Source organism: Panthera uncia, chromosome A2, assembly GCF_023721935.1.
Source record: "Panthera uncia isolate 11264 chromosome A2, Puncia_PCG_1.0, whole genome shotgun sequence".
Classification (NCBI taxonomy): domain Eukaryota; kingdom Metazoa; phylum Chordata; class Mammalia; order Carnivora; family Felidae; genus Panthera; species Panthera uncia.
In genome coordinates this window covers 103554621-103569765 of record NC_064816.1, presented here as the reverse complement: position 1 = coordinate 103569765, position 15145 = coordinate 103554621, and the positions used below count along the sequence as shown (strand labels likewise).

Here is a 15145-nt window from a genome sequence, read left to right as displayed (position 1 = left end):
TCAATTTGTTCTCTATACTTTAGAGCCTGTTTCTTAGCTATCCTCTCTTCCCACCCCCTGCCCATGTTCATTTGTTTTGTTTCTTAAATTCCACATATGAGTGAAATCATATGGTATTTGTTTTTCTCTGACTGACTTATTTCACTTAGCATATATATATATATATATATATATATATATATTATGGTATTTTAGATAGATAGATAGATAGATAGATCTGGAGTACATTATTGCTAAATGAAATAAGCCAGAGAAAAACAAATACTGTATAGCTTCACTTACATGTGGAATAAAAAAAAAAATTGAACTTATAATGGAGAACCAGAATGGCTGTCGCCATGGACTAAGGAGTATGTGCGTGTGGGGGTGTGTGTGCACAGGCGTATATGTGTGAACATTTGGGCTCTTTCCATAATTTGGCTATTGTTGATAATGCTGCTATAATCATCAGGGTACATGTATCCCTTTGAATTAGTAGTTGTGTATCGTTTCCATAAATACCTGTAGTGTAGTTGCTGGGTGATAGGATAGTCCTATTTTTAGCTTTTTAAGGAATTTCCCTACTGTTTTCCCGAGTGGCTGCACCAGGTGCATTCCTACTACCAGTGTAAGAGGTTTCCAGTTTGTACACATCCTTGCCAATACCTATTGTTTCCTGTGAACAACCTATTTTCTCAAACATCTAGCCAAGTACCCACTGAACTAGCTACAGATTTGGAAGTAAAAGTGGGAGAAACCACGCATTTCTTAGGGATGAATAGGTCTTGATGTTACTGGTTTGCAAAATTCTTAGAAAATGAGATTTTAGGGAATTAATGTTGATTGAATTCATATAGTAGAAAACCATTTTGGGAAAGTATTAGGGGCATTTATTATGAAGTTCTGTAAAGTCTATGAGATACTTTTTAGCAGTAAAGACTGGAAGAATTTAAACATCCGTATTCCAAGTTCACCTATCTTCCCAATATCTTGCATCCAGAAATTAATTTATTTATTCATTCACTCATTTGTTAGAAAACTACTTACTGTACACATAGTACATTCTAAGCACATTGCTTGATGCTAGAGGCATAGGAAGGAACCAAACAGCCACGGCTTCTGCCACTGCAAAGCTTGCCATCTTTGGGCTTTTCTACAGCAAACACATATTTAGTTTGGGAATTACAGAATCTAGTTTGGGAATGCATGTTTTTTTTTTTTATTGTCTATTTATTTTTGAGAGACAGAGAGAGCTTGGGTACATGTGCACAAGTGGGGGAGGGGCAGAGAGAGAGGGAGACACAGAATTCAAAGTGGGCTCCAGGCTCTGAGCTACCAGTTCAGAGCCAGTCATGGGGCTAGAACCCCTGAACCATGAGATCATGACCTGAGCCTAAGTCAGACACTCAACCAACTGAGACACCCAGGTACACCAGGCATACATGTTTTGATAATAAAGAGGTTTAGTTGGCAATTAAGATATTATTTATTTCTATAAACCCATAAATTGTTGGGTTTGTTGATTGATGGAAATTTATAGAACAAGTTTATTTCTCTGCCACTGTGTTTCTGAGGTTCATTAATTACACAATGATTCTTATGAATTACTAAAATCCACTGATGGATCTATGGATAAATTTGATCTTCTATATCAAATATATTTCTAAGTAGGGTGGACAACCTTTGCCTACCTCCTTACATTACATTAAATATAGGTTTGAATGTGAAGCTACTCTGGATTATTTTTTAAGATTTTTTTTAATGTTTATTTTTGAGAGAGAGAGAGAGAGCAGGAGAGGGGCATAGAGAGAGGGAGACAGAAAATATGAAGTGGTATCCAGGCTCTCAGCTGTCAGCACAGAGCCCAAAGTCAGGCTTGAACCCACAAGCTGCGAGATCATGACCTGAGCCAAAGTCGGACACTTAACCGACTGAGCCATCCAGGCGCCCCTGGATTTTTAATAATGGTAACATATAAACAGAAATTGAAGAGGCAAAATTATGTGACTATTTGACCTTAAGTTTTATTAGGATTTTAACATTTAAATAATTCTATATACTCTTTGAATTTAGTACATTGTATGACTTTTAAAACAAAATATTAATCTATGTATTTTCTGTAATAATTGTCATAAGGTTGGTTTTGGTAAATTGATAATTATTGGACAATTGATAAATGCTTTGCACATGAACTGGTCTTTTTTTCGCTGAAAGCAGTGATTTTCTAATATAAACAGATCAGGAAAAGATGTATTACTTAATCCTTTTGGGTTCTTTTCCTCCTTTTGGATCTTCTGTTGTATTTCTGTTACGCTTCCTTCTTTTTGTATTAACATCCTCCAAATTAACCCTGATTACATAAGCCCTGGCAAGTGAGAAACGGTATGGCAAATATGAAAATTGCTCAGAGCAGAGCAGAAATAATTAATGGTGTGCATTACAAATAAAATTAAAAAGGAATTAAGTTTATTTTTAGCTTAGACAACTAAATGCTGAGAGTGGCTTAATACCACCACCAATTGGGGTGCCTGAGTGGCTCAGTTAGTTAACTGTCCAACTCTCTTGATTTCAGCCCCGATGATGATCTCATGGTTCCTGAGATCAAGCCCTGCACAGGGGTTTGTGCTGACAGCACAGAGCCTCCTTTGGATTCTGTGTCTCTCTGTCTCTCTGTCTCCCTTTCCCCCTCCCCTACTCATTCTCTTTCTCTCTCTCTCTCTCTCTCTCTCTCTCTCTCTCAAAATAAATAAATAAATAAATAAATAAATAAATATTATCAATTAAGTGGTGTGCACGTGTGTGTGCGTGTGTGTGCGTGCATGCATGTGTGTCTATTTAGGAGGGGTTATTCATTGTTAGGCAGACTCTTACAGAGCAAGAACATGAAGACAAACTTGCTAGAGCAAATTAAGTTAGTTATTAAGAAGTATTCTTGTCTTTGGGGGTTTTGAGAACTTCCTTAACTTCTTAGTTCAGCTCAGCTTCACCTTATGTGAGAATAAGCTGGAGATAAATCAGGACAGAGAATGAGAAACCAATAAGGAGGGAAGGGGGAGTCCACAAACAGCAGTCACTGGTAGGTTTTCATCAGAATTTCTAGCTGACAGAAATAGTAATGCATTGAAATCAAGTGGATACTATGTACAGAAGACAGAGCCACCAAGGTATGTGTGTATATCAAGGTAGCCTGCACTTAAGCTTGTAAACACGCTCCTTAATTGATTTTGCCCACATTTTATAAGATAGAGATGATTTGTACACAGGCTTACATTTGTATTACTCCAACGCATTATTTTACACACGTGACTCAAAATTATCCTTTTACCTGTGACCTGACCGATTACATACACAGTTTCCCTTCTAATATTCACCTGCTTTTCCCCTTGCCTTCCTAGTTTGTCGTCATCCATCCTCGAGTCACCTGCTCCCAGACTGGAATGCAGAAATAGAGTGTGCAGCTGTCAGAATTGCTAGAAGTGGGTTAGCAAGTGGTTGATGAACAATGACCCATCAAGGACTGTAGTTAGCAGGAGGGTGATGGGGAGACAGGTATCAAGTTTCCTGTTGAAGGGGAAATGTATCCTGAATGGTAGTAATTGCGGTGAATCAAGCCTAATGTCTCAGCCGCAGCCACTCATACCTGCACAGTCTCCACCCTCCCCTTATAACTGGTCCAGCAGTTAAATAGCTGTAAAGCACTGTCTCTTTCTGTCTCATTCTCCCTGAGCTCCAACAGCAATAGTAGCAACAGCAGCTGTGGAAGCGGCAGCTAGAGATAGGCAGGGCTGTTGCTCGCTGCCGCGCAGATTGCCTCCTCCTTACCACACACGCGCGCGCACACACACACAGACACACACGCACTGCACGGATTCCCAACATCACCGCGTCTTGATAGAAATGAAGGACTCAGAGAGATGAAACAAGAGCATGAGTCATGGACAACAGGTATTTCAAGCTCTGACAAATCCCGTTTCCCTCGCATGCCCCTTGGTATGGCTACCAAAATAACCGTTGGCGATGCCGGGCTTAACCGGGAGCCTGGAGGTGGCCGCGCATGGGAGGGGAAGCGGGAGTGCGAGGTGGGGAAGCGGGATGCCAAAGATGACTTTCAGGCTCCGGAAAGCCACATCGTTCAGCCTCCGCTGTTTGGGAGTTGCAAATTGTCAGGGACCGGTGGGCTGCAGGCCGCCTGTGTGTTGTGGACTGGAAGTCGATGTCCATCTCTCCGACACTAGTTAGAATGGGCCGCGCGTTGTGCAAGGGGGTGGAAGTGGAGGGGAGGAGAGGCTGCGAGCGGAGTTCTTGAAGCTCCACTCCTCTGGGGGAAGCCGAGCCGAGAGGCAACCTTCTTCCCGAGCGGAGAGCGTGCGAGCTGGAAGCGATCCCGAGGGCTGGCCGGTCCAGGCGCAGGTCCTCTCCGGAAAAGCGGTTGCCCTCGCTTGGGAGATGCGCCCAGCCTTCGCCTGCATCACACTGCAGTAAGTTAAACTCGACACGGTTGGCAGTTTGAGTGCCTTCTGGGTTTGTGCTGCGGGGGGAAGGGAAGCTGAGAAGAAATGGCGAGGAAAGTTAGAAAAGCATAGCTCTGATTCTCCTTGAGATGTTAAATCCGTTGGTCTCTCCGACTCCCGTCCTAGTTACGCTATAGTTGGTGTACTTGCTCGGCTATTTGCTGAAGGCTGTGGCTTTTTGGCGAGGTATGCATAAAGCGCTCAGTCCTTTGGGATTTTAGGCAACAAAACTGGTAAATGCGTCCTACATTTCGTTACCAGCGCGTGCTCCCGAAAGTTACCAATGGATGGCAGTTTGCCTTTGCAAAAGAAAATTCGTGAAGAGGCCAACTTGCACTTACAAATGCTCAGCTAATTGCTACAAATTTATTCCAGGCTCCTTCCTAATCTGCAAAATAAAGAAGCAATCCAGCAAACAAAATGAAGGGAAGGTCTTTGATTTACTTGGTTGAGTTAAAATGTGAAGTAGGGCTCTAGATAACTGCCAGGCAACAACAGCCTAGGCGACTCTGATGATACGATAAACATGCAAATACTCTTTAGTGGATGGAAGTGCTGGATTCCCCCAGTTTCTTACTCCGGCAATCAGCACCTCCACTTGCTAAGCAGTCCCTTCCTTGTGATTTCAAAGTGGTGGTTTTTACACAGATGGCTTTATACTCAGAACCAAGCAGCATTGTGGTCCCTGGCAAAATAAAATGAAGGCGAAAAAACTTTTGCAAAAGTACTTCAACTGGTTGCTCAAATTACAGATAACAAACTCTTAAAAGGAGGTAAAAACAGGTCAGTGACACAGCCAGCCCATTGTAAAGCAAGTGACCAAATAAATGTGAATTCAGGCAGAATACTAAAGGTCTTTTTTAGAGAGAAGCCAGGAATAATTAATCTGGAAATGTTGGTGTATTTCTAACCAGTCCCTCTTTTACACTCACCAGAATTTTATAATGAAGAAAAAAAGAAGAACCACCATGTTTCACAAAAACTATTAGACTTAGTTACAGAATCACTGGAAAAAATTATTCTATTACTATAGTTTTCTCCAAGAAAGATTAATGAAAAAACAGAGGTTACCCAAAACGGAATCCAGGATTTTAAGCTGGATTGTCTCATGTGCTGTCATAAATTCTTTAGGATAAAGAGGTGTCAAAACTTATGAAACAACTATTGTGAAATGCAAAATAATTCTAAAACTCTCCATCATTAGAAAGGAGAAACTAAGGATCACTCTTATCCAGTTATTGCAGTTTTTAATTGTGTTAAACTCCTCAAATCCACCTAATCTTCATTATCTTTTTAAGAAATAAAACATATCCTGAATGTAATTTGACTTACTTCACCTACTCATCCTAAGGATCTCCATATAATGTTCTTGTCATTATGGAAATACCCAGTTAGTTACAGGTAACCTGTTCCATATACACATATTTCTTGGTGCAAAACTCTACATATGACTTTGTAAATCACTGAGTAAAATATCATCCAGAGGACATATTGTGATTGTGCATGCATGAGGGTGGTTAAAAATTTTAGACGGCAACAAAAGGGAAAAGGAAGCATCTATACAAAGACTCAAAGAATATGGTTGGAGCCAGTTTGTAAGCAACTCTAGAATAGATCGTTACCTGTATCTCAAGTATTGGCTAAAGACCAGAAACATCAGGCTGAGAGCCTGAATGGAATCACTAGGAGTTGTAGTTGAATAGGGATTTGTGAGACTATCTTTAAAGATAGAAACATAGGTGGGTGGAGTTGAGTTTGGGGAATACATTTGCTTCATATTTTGGTTGTCCTCATGATAAACCTCAGGTTACACCTCATGGTATGTCCGAGGTGAAGATTTTCAAAACTGTTTTTGAAATCAATTATTTTAAGGTTTAAACCATTAGTAAGTTTTGCTGGGAAAAGCGTCTGAACTAAGCATGTATCCTATGACTCATGCTTTCCTTGAACACTATTGGAAGAAGGAAGAGTTGTAGCCAGACAAGCCAAAGATAACTGCTGGTCCCTGCTAATAATGACTATGATGTTGATGTATAGGCTTGAAATGACATTAAGAATATCCTTTCCTGGATGCTTTTCCTCCTGGCTGGCCTCAGGAACAGAACTTTACTTATGCATGCATCATACTGTTGTAATATTATCTTAAGGGTAATACTTCTAGCCTAGGAGCATCTGCCTGGAGGAAGATCTAGGCAAGAATTTAAAGAAGGCTCTTCCTGTTGCTCCTTTCCCATTCATGACATTTTCTCTCTCTTTTAAAAAGCCAACACAAAAATCAGACCTCGAGTAAGAATCTTATGGCTTTGTTCACCCTTGGGTATTGATTGTGAAGTAGATTCAAGCTCTTAATAGTTCTTTCATTTATGGGATAACAGCTACATTTTCTCCCATTTATCAGAAACTTAATCTCAGAGTAAATAAGCAAATTGCCTAAAGCAGTATATTCAGTAACTGGTGGGCTAGGATTAATCACTTTGCCACTTTGTTTTATTTAAATGGTACTCTACCATATCCTAGTGGAATGAGCTTGTTGTTCTATCGTTGAAGAATGTTGAGAGTGCTTGAGAAATCATCAGGAGAGAACTCCCTCCTGTACCAATAACCAAGATTGGATCCACTCAATTTAGAATCTGAATTGACCCCAAATCCAAACTTAGCAGAATCAATGATTCCAAGTGAAGTGTCCTACTATGGTTTCATGAACCATGGGAATGAAGCTGGAAATATCTTTTCCAGGAAAGAAAATGATGGAGTTAATGTAGGAGGAAAAGAAGTTGGAAAGCCCCAAAACCAAGAGGGATAAAAGGAAACTAAGGGGAGATTGGCTTATCATGGTGGGAGACTGGTATGAGAACTTGTCCAGAGACTGTGTCCTGAGGGATGTTAAAAAACAAACTCTTTGGATGGTATGTGGGGTAGATAGATAAAGCACAGATTTAAAACAATTCTTTAAGTATTTATAAGGTCTAATTATAAAAATTAGATTAGGTTTGTCTTCAGATAATGTCCTTTACACATTTTTTAAAGAGTAAAAGTGATGATTCAAAGGAAAGTGGGGGAGAAAGGCCTGCTGATGACTGAAGAGGTAAAACAGTGGTTTGGAAATCTCACTGGTTTTTGCATAAGCACTTTCTGAAAATTTGCCAGGAAATGAAAGGCCATCTTTAACTGGTGAGGATAAAAAGAAAATGGTTCATTTAGGTAAAATCTGAAGTGTTAAGGAGAATAACATGATTACTGTCACTTGTCTTCTTAACACAGAAGACAAACACTAACAAGGAAAAAAATGAAAATGTTGTGGGCATAATGCCAAACAATATTTTAAGATTGGTCTTTCTCAGCATGCTAAATTTAAACAGCTGAAATTCTTTTTTAAGTATTATCTGAGTCAACAATTTGAAATGAAGGATTTGCCTTTTAATAGAGAATCTGTATTGCATTGGAAGTTTGAAACAGTGTCCTTGAGTCAGTTACTTCTAATTGGCAATTTGCCAATCACTACAGATCAAGGAGCACCAAAAATAATACCTTCAAAATGAGAGTAAAAATACATATGCTGCAAAAGGAAAGTTGATGAACTTTGATGGAGCTTTGCAAATACATTTACATTATTAGCCCTGATTCTTTGTTTTGTATCTTGTCACTTGTGACACTGCAAATCAAGGTTAGAAATAGAGTTCCTGTCAAGAGTTGATTTTTGGTTGTGGTGCTTTGGCTCTTTTCCCCTTAGGGTTTAAAAATAATGACAGGAACACTTACTGAGTGCTTACTACATACCATTTGCTTGTATGAATATCTTGCACATTTAATCTTGACAGTGTTACTCTTGTAGGATAATCCCATTATCGTCTGCATTCCCATTTTATAAAAGAGCACAGTGAGGCACAATAGGGTTAAGTGACTTACCCACAGTTAGAAATTAATAGTTACGGAGCTGGTGTATGAACGGGAAGTCTGGTTCTACAGCCTTTGCCTTTAACCCAAAGGCTACAAGTCTACTCTTAACTCTTACTGGCTTTTTATAACCCTTAACAGTTCATGCTATTTGTTTACCTCTTTCATCTCTGCTTACACCTGTCTCTGTCTGTAATTTCTTTCTTGACACGCAGATCCTTCTGTCCTTATTCCATTAGTGTTTTACCTTAGGATACATCTTTAAGCTTCTGCTGTAGCATCATGACCTTTCAGGATTCTATTTGGATTCCACCACTGGCCTAACTGTCCTTTTCTGTTGTTCCACTGAAACTTGTCCTTACCTTTATTATTGGATATGCCACTGAGGGTTGAAATAATCTATTTTCTAAATTGAGGAAGGAAATTAAGCTTTATTTATCTTTGGAACATTAGTGCTGAGTGTTATGTCTAATACAAAAGTAAAAATCAAAAACCATTGAATTCAAAGCTCTAATTCAATTCCCTGAAGGGATAGGTAGTTCCAATTCCAGTCTTTATCCCTGCAAAGTCTAGAAAATAATGTTTCAAATGCAAGTTACCACCTCTGAGCCAGATAGTATATTTTAATTAGTTGAACTCATAATTAGTATGAAATTACTCAAAAGATATTTGCCACCCTCTGTGGTATTATATATTTAGAATATAGGAGACAATATTTTGGAAGGTGACAGATGGCATATTCCAAATTGCAATATTGAAATTTACAATGATAACTAATTTCTGGTACTAATGTATCTGGGGGTGGGGGATATTAGAATAAATGGTTCAGCAAAAATGTTTTGCCGATAGAATGAAGTTGTGAGATGGCTCTTTTAAAAAATTGTTTCTTGAACTCGTTTTCTTTGAGGAAAAGTCCTGAGAAGATTTTGATTTAGTCATAGCTGATAAATATTGAGTCATATCTGTGAGCAGATGTTAGAACCTTGACTACCACTAGAGAAAAATGAAAAAAAAAAAAAAAAAAAAAAGATAGTAGTGGGAAAATCAGTCCCCACTCTCCCTCCCCCAAAGAAGTATTTTCAGTTTATGGGATAAGTTGTATTTTACTTATTAATGATTTGTAAATTTCTTTCATTAAGTATTAAAACAACATAATGATGTGAACTGAATGGACATTGCCTAGGGCTGTCCAAATACAGCATTTTCATTAAAAATATCGTCTTAGGTCAAATAATTCTATTTTACTCTCCAAACCACACAAATCAGTTGTCAAATAAGAGTTATAACCAGAAGAAGAACAGATGTGATGAGATGTGTGGTAGGTATTTAAGATCCCTTTGGAGTTCCATCACCAAAGTTATCTCAGGATGAGATTACCTCAGTGAAATAGCTAGACCTTCCTTTATATTTCTTTTTTCTTTACAGAGTCTTGACTTATATCATATTTTGATTATTCATGATGATGGAATTGTGGTTTAAGGTGTGGGGAAATCGACTCCATGTAAAATTTCTCGGTATGCAAAGATGCCCATTTGAATTTCATTATTTCCTTCTTAGGCACTGTGATACAGGGGTTAACACTTACTCTTTGCATTCAAATTGCATGGCCTCAAATCTTTACTATGTGGATGACCTTGAGCAAGTAACTTAAAGTCTCTGGTTTAGATTTCTCTTTGTAAAATAGGGGTAATGAAAATGATATCCACTTTATTGAATTGAATTATTGAATTAATCCTGTGTGTAAGAGGCTTAGAACAGAAGGAACATAATAAATACTCAAAAATATTAGCTATTTGTTACTTCCTATTTACTTAGGATGTTGTCTCAGGTAAAAAGTAAAGTACTAATAGCAAAGAAAATGTTCTAAATAAAATTTAAATCTAAAAACTGTTTCCATTTTAGTTTTATATTAATAAAACATTTATGAAACTCATAAAATCTATTAAATGTTATAATAAACAGCCTCTCATTAGGGTCATCTTTACTTAGTATTTTGCCCAAAAGGTTTTTATTGAATTATAGGAAAAAAATGGCAACTGGTCACAAAGATAAATTAGATAGCACATGTAAATACTGCCAGGAGAGTGGCGGGCACACAATCAACCCTTAGAAATTTTAATTCTTAGGGTGCTTGGGTGGCTCAGTTGGTTGGGCGGCTGACTCTGGATTTTGACCCAGGTCAGGATCTCATAGTTCCTGGGTTTGAATCCCACGTTGGTCTTCATGCTGATGTTATGGAGCATGTTTGGGATTCTTTCTCTCTCCTTTCTCTACCCCTCCCTAGCTCAAGTTCATATTCTCTCTCAAAATAAAGGAAGAAACTTTAAAAAATTTAAAAACAAAGAAATTGTAGTTCTCTTCCCTTTAGCTAGAACCATGGTGAGAGGCCTTTCACTTTTCTTCCTCCACCATTCTTAAAAGGCAGTCACAGCTATCATCCATTTAATATGCAAACTGATGCTCTATTTTCATCCTTATCAACTATTCTATCTGTACCTATGCAGACTGGGAAAATTTTCTCTTGTGTGAGCAAATCTATTATTACATAAATGGACTCCTTTTGAATTATATGAACTGGAAAGGAGGAAGAAATAGAGGTGCTATGGAAGAGCATTACAGGATCCTTGACCTGAAAACAGAACTTCAAACACATAAGATGAGTTTGTATTTATTCAGCAACTTGTTTTGCTGAGACAGAGAATGTGAGGAAATGTTTTTTCCTGGGCTTTTGACCAAGGAATCCCTTCACTGGTTCCTTCATGAAAAGAAAGAAAGACTGGGGAATTCTCGCTTGCCTGCCTTTCATAACATTGTATTTTAGGGATTGTAAGTAACACACAGCTACCTCTGGGAAATTTTAAGGTTCATATAAATAAACACTGTTACTAAAACTATTACCTTAAGAAACAGAACTACTAACACCAGGATCCTGTGTTTTATTGTATTTCATACTTTTTTTTAAGTTTATTCTTTTATTTATTTTGAGAAAGAGAGAGAGCACATGAGCAGGGGGAGGGCAGGGAATGAGGAGAGAGAGAGAGAGAGAGAGGGAGAATCCCAAGCAGGCTCTGCACAATCAGTGCAGAGCCTGACACGGGGTTTGAACAAATAAATTGTGAGATCATGACCTGAGCTGAAATCAACAGTTGGACATTTCACCAGCTGAACCACCCAGGTGCCCTTATTTTATTTCATTCTTTAGTCATTGATGGGCTACTCTGTCAAGCAATATGCCAGCCTCAGGGAAGGAAGAATAAAATAAGGGACAAGTTCCTACAGTACTGAAGGTACTACAGTGAAAGAGAAAGACACAAGCCAACATAATAAACAAGGAAGCAAATACATGATTTATTGTTGTTATTGTTTTATTAAGTGCTATGAAAGAAAGAGTTGAAATAGAGAAGAACAGAGGTCCAATTTACTGAGGAACAAACTGGTTTCAAGATTTATAAGAACCATTTCCACACATCTCCCCCCATTATCATTTTTGTCATGATAGAACAAGTTTCTGGTGTTGACAGTGATGAGAGGAGGATTATGCACGTGAAGTAATCCTAAAACTAAGACTGATGAACTCATGGTGAATCAGAATTTTAGAATTATTGAGCAAAACATTTTCATTCAGTCAGAAACATGACTCCCACATTGCTTTTCCCTTTACCTTTATATTACAGGATTTTTCAGCTTGTGGCAGCTTTTAAGGATTAGAAAAACACGAGTCCTTAATGTTGCTTAGTAACTTGTATTGCCTGTCATTTTGGGCTGCACATAAACAACTTGTAACTTCCCCACACTTGTCCCAAATTACTAGAATTGAGAAAGAGCACACAAGCTGATGAGTCACTTTGCTATCCTGTTGTTCTTAATAAGAGTTCTGGTTACCAAGATGGGTGCTTTATTGTTACATAATCTTATTTGCCACCCCATATGTCAGAACTTTCTATTTGGCAAATAGAGTTTCCTTCCCTGTCACACACTGAAAACAGTATAGCATAAAAACCATTCACGGTGGGACTATTGTTGTGTTTGGGTTCCTGGTTTTCAATGTACTGTAAACTCTATCAGAAAACATATTGTGAAGGTGAAGTGGTACAGGGTTTTCACCTTCATGTGGAAATTATATTTTGGAGCCACGGATGCTTCTGTCATTTAAGTTACTTGCATAACTGCTTGCTGGTATGTTTAGTATTCAGGTAACTATATTATCTTCGTAAGAACACTTTCAAAGCAAAGCAAAAGAAAACAATGATTTCAGTGTGGCTATAATATTGCTATTCTTTATGGTTAGACAGTGTTTTCTAATTCTTAAAATTAAATTCTTTTATAAATTCTTTTATAAAAAAGAAAACAACAAGATTCTGTTAGATTTGGTGTATATATCAATAATATGGGAGTACTATACTGATCAAAATTTCTTCTCCACTATGAACTGTCAAAGCTGTATCAAAGGAATTAGCCCCTGTGCCTTACCTTTGGGGAGAATCCTAGATAAAGAGAATGTGCATAATTTCTTTTTTTTAACATCTGTTTTGCTGATTCTAATAAGTTAAAATCCAAATCCAAACTATGTTAAGACAAAAGGGAAAATTGTTTGGGGAATGCTAGTATGTGTGTTAAAAGAAGAAAAGGGCAAGAAAGCTTTCTTTATCCAAACATTAAACAAAATTAAATAGTTTTCTATTTTAAGGACTTCTTATAGTTCATCAGATGCAAGTGTGTGTTGGAATCTCTAGAAGTGGGATTTAGTACAAATTTCCCCGACTTTATTTAATCCCAGAATCTTTTCTTTTGGGAATATCTATTAATATCTCTTTGAAAACCCCAGAGAACAATTTATTGGTCTATTGGCACTCATTTGTTCATATAAAAATTTTTGAGCATCTCTCATACATCAGAGTAGAAAGTTCTGAGAAGAAATTTATGAATAGAACCTGGTCCTGTCATTAAGTGGCTCCTAATTTGGGGGTTAGAGGAAGACACATGAATATAGAAATTATAACACCATGGGTTCTGGGCAATGATAGAAGATAGATGGGCAGGAAGTACGTAGTAGGCTATAGTATAGGCAGATGAGAGTATATAGTAGATGAGAGTAAGATAATAAGTAATTCATTATAGATAACTTAGAATTTGAGTTGGATCTTGAGAAAAAGTAGGATTTTTTTCAAAACAAGGACAAAAAAACAAAACACAAAGTTATGTCTAGAGATCGTTATTCCTTTGCTCTGATGTGGAAACCAGTACTCTTTTCACTCATCCAAGCATAACTCTTGAGTGAATAGTGGCTACATAAATTAAGAGATATGAGCAGCAAACTGGGAAAAAGATATATAAATTTGGTGATACAGATAGTACTTGATTCCTTTGAAGTAGATAAGAATCCCTGGGAAAAGAATGTAGAGTGATAAAAAGATAATTGTAGGTTTCTTGGTCAATTTTTAGAGTATATTGGAATACACAGGATATACAAAGTGAAAATGAATTGTCACACAGGAGAAGACCAATAGCAGGAATCTATGGTATTCCAAAGACTAGGGGAAAATATCCTATAAGAAAGACAGAATAATTATCCCTGTAGATGTTGCTGGGAGGTTGAGATGAGGAATGAAAAATATCCATTGGATTTGAACACTGGGAGATCATCGGTGATTTTAGCTAAAGATGTGTTGCCATGGTGATCGGGGTGAAACCCAGGTGAAAATGTGTTAAAGAGTGAGTAGGAGCCCAGGAAATGGAGATGGAGTGACTCATTCAAAAAGTTTGTCTGTGAAGATTTGAAAAAAAAGAACTGTTTTTGCACAATAATGGAAATTTGAAGGAGCTTTTCTAAGATAGGAGTTTTTGAGCATGTTTAAATATCTATGAAAAGTCCCAGTGATCAAAAATATAAAAGTGTACTCTCCTGTTCTTGGTGGGGGTCAAGTGGGTGGTCCCCACCCCTGAAATGTATTGAGGCAGAGGAAAAGGGCTCCAACCCTCTCTGTACTATGTGTTTCAGTCCACCAGTTCAAGTGCCACAACATGGATTCCAAAAACAAATACAAAATAAAATTTAGAAAAGTAAAGCAATGTTTGATGGGTACCTAAAAATGTGAAATTGAATAGATTTTAAGACATGGAGTATGAGTTGACTTTGACGAGCAGTTAACACCTTCTATAGAGAAAGAGGGAAGGAGGGAGACAAAGGAACAATCTGAATAGGTATATAGGCTTTGTAGTGTTAAATTGAGGATATTTTTGGAATTTAACCTTTCTTGATAGAAATCTGAACAAAGTGAAGAAAGTTTGAAGTTTTTGAACGAGGTTGGAGGAGTTACTGACTGAGACATTTGCTAGGATCTGGGTGATATTGGAGGAAGGGGCATTTGAGTAGGTGGTCATGACTTTACAATGATGGCATTTTATGTCAGTATGTGATTCTTTTCAACAGCTGGGAAGTGTGATGTTAAAAAATATAGAGCTCATCCAAGATGTATTGTTTTATTTCATTTTGTCTTTTATATTGTCATCGCCTACTCTCTCAGTATCATCTATCATCTTCTTTAGTACTTCTTCAGATTTAGAAATTTGGATCACAGTTTTCCTTTTTCTTACCTCCTGTTAGCATTATGATTGTTTTTTTTAATTTTTTTAAGTTTATTTATTTATTTTGAGAGAGAGAGAGAGAGCGAGCACACACCCACTGGGGAGGGGCAGAGAGTAGAGACAGAATCCCAAGCAGGCTCTACGCCATCAACACAGAGCCTGGTGCGGGGCTTGAA

At 37.7% G+C, this 15145-nt stretch overlaps 1 protein-coding gene and 1 non-coding gene across 2 annotated transcripts in view; both read left to right on the top strand.

Annotated features, from left to right (window-relative positions):
* The first annotated feature begins 3844 nt into the window (after nt 1-3844).
* The window catches only part of DGKB (diacylglycerol kinase beta), a 718768-nt gene continuing 707467 nt past the window's right edge, over nt 3845-15145 (top strand). The window contains exon 1 of the mRNA XM_049641565.1: nt 3845-3924. The gene's annotated coding sequence lies outside the window, so the exon portion shown is untranslated. The remainder of the gene's footprint in view (nt 3925-15145) is intronic.
* Nucleotides 14283-14409, top strand: LOC125931146 (small nucleolar RNA SNORA57). The gene has a single exon (XR_007460397.1). It is a non-coding gene; the product is annotated as a small nucleolar RNA SNORA57 (small nucleolar RNA).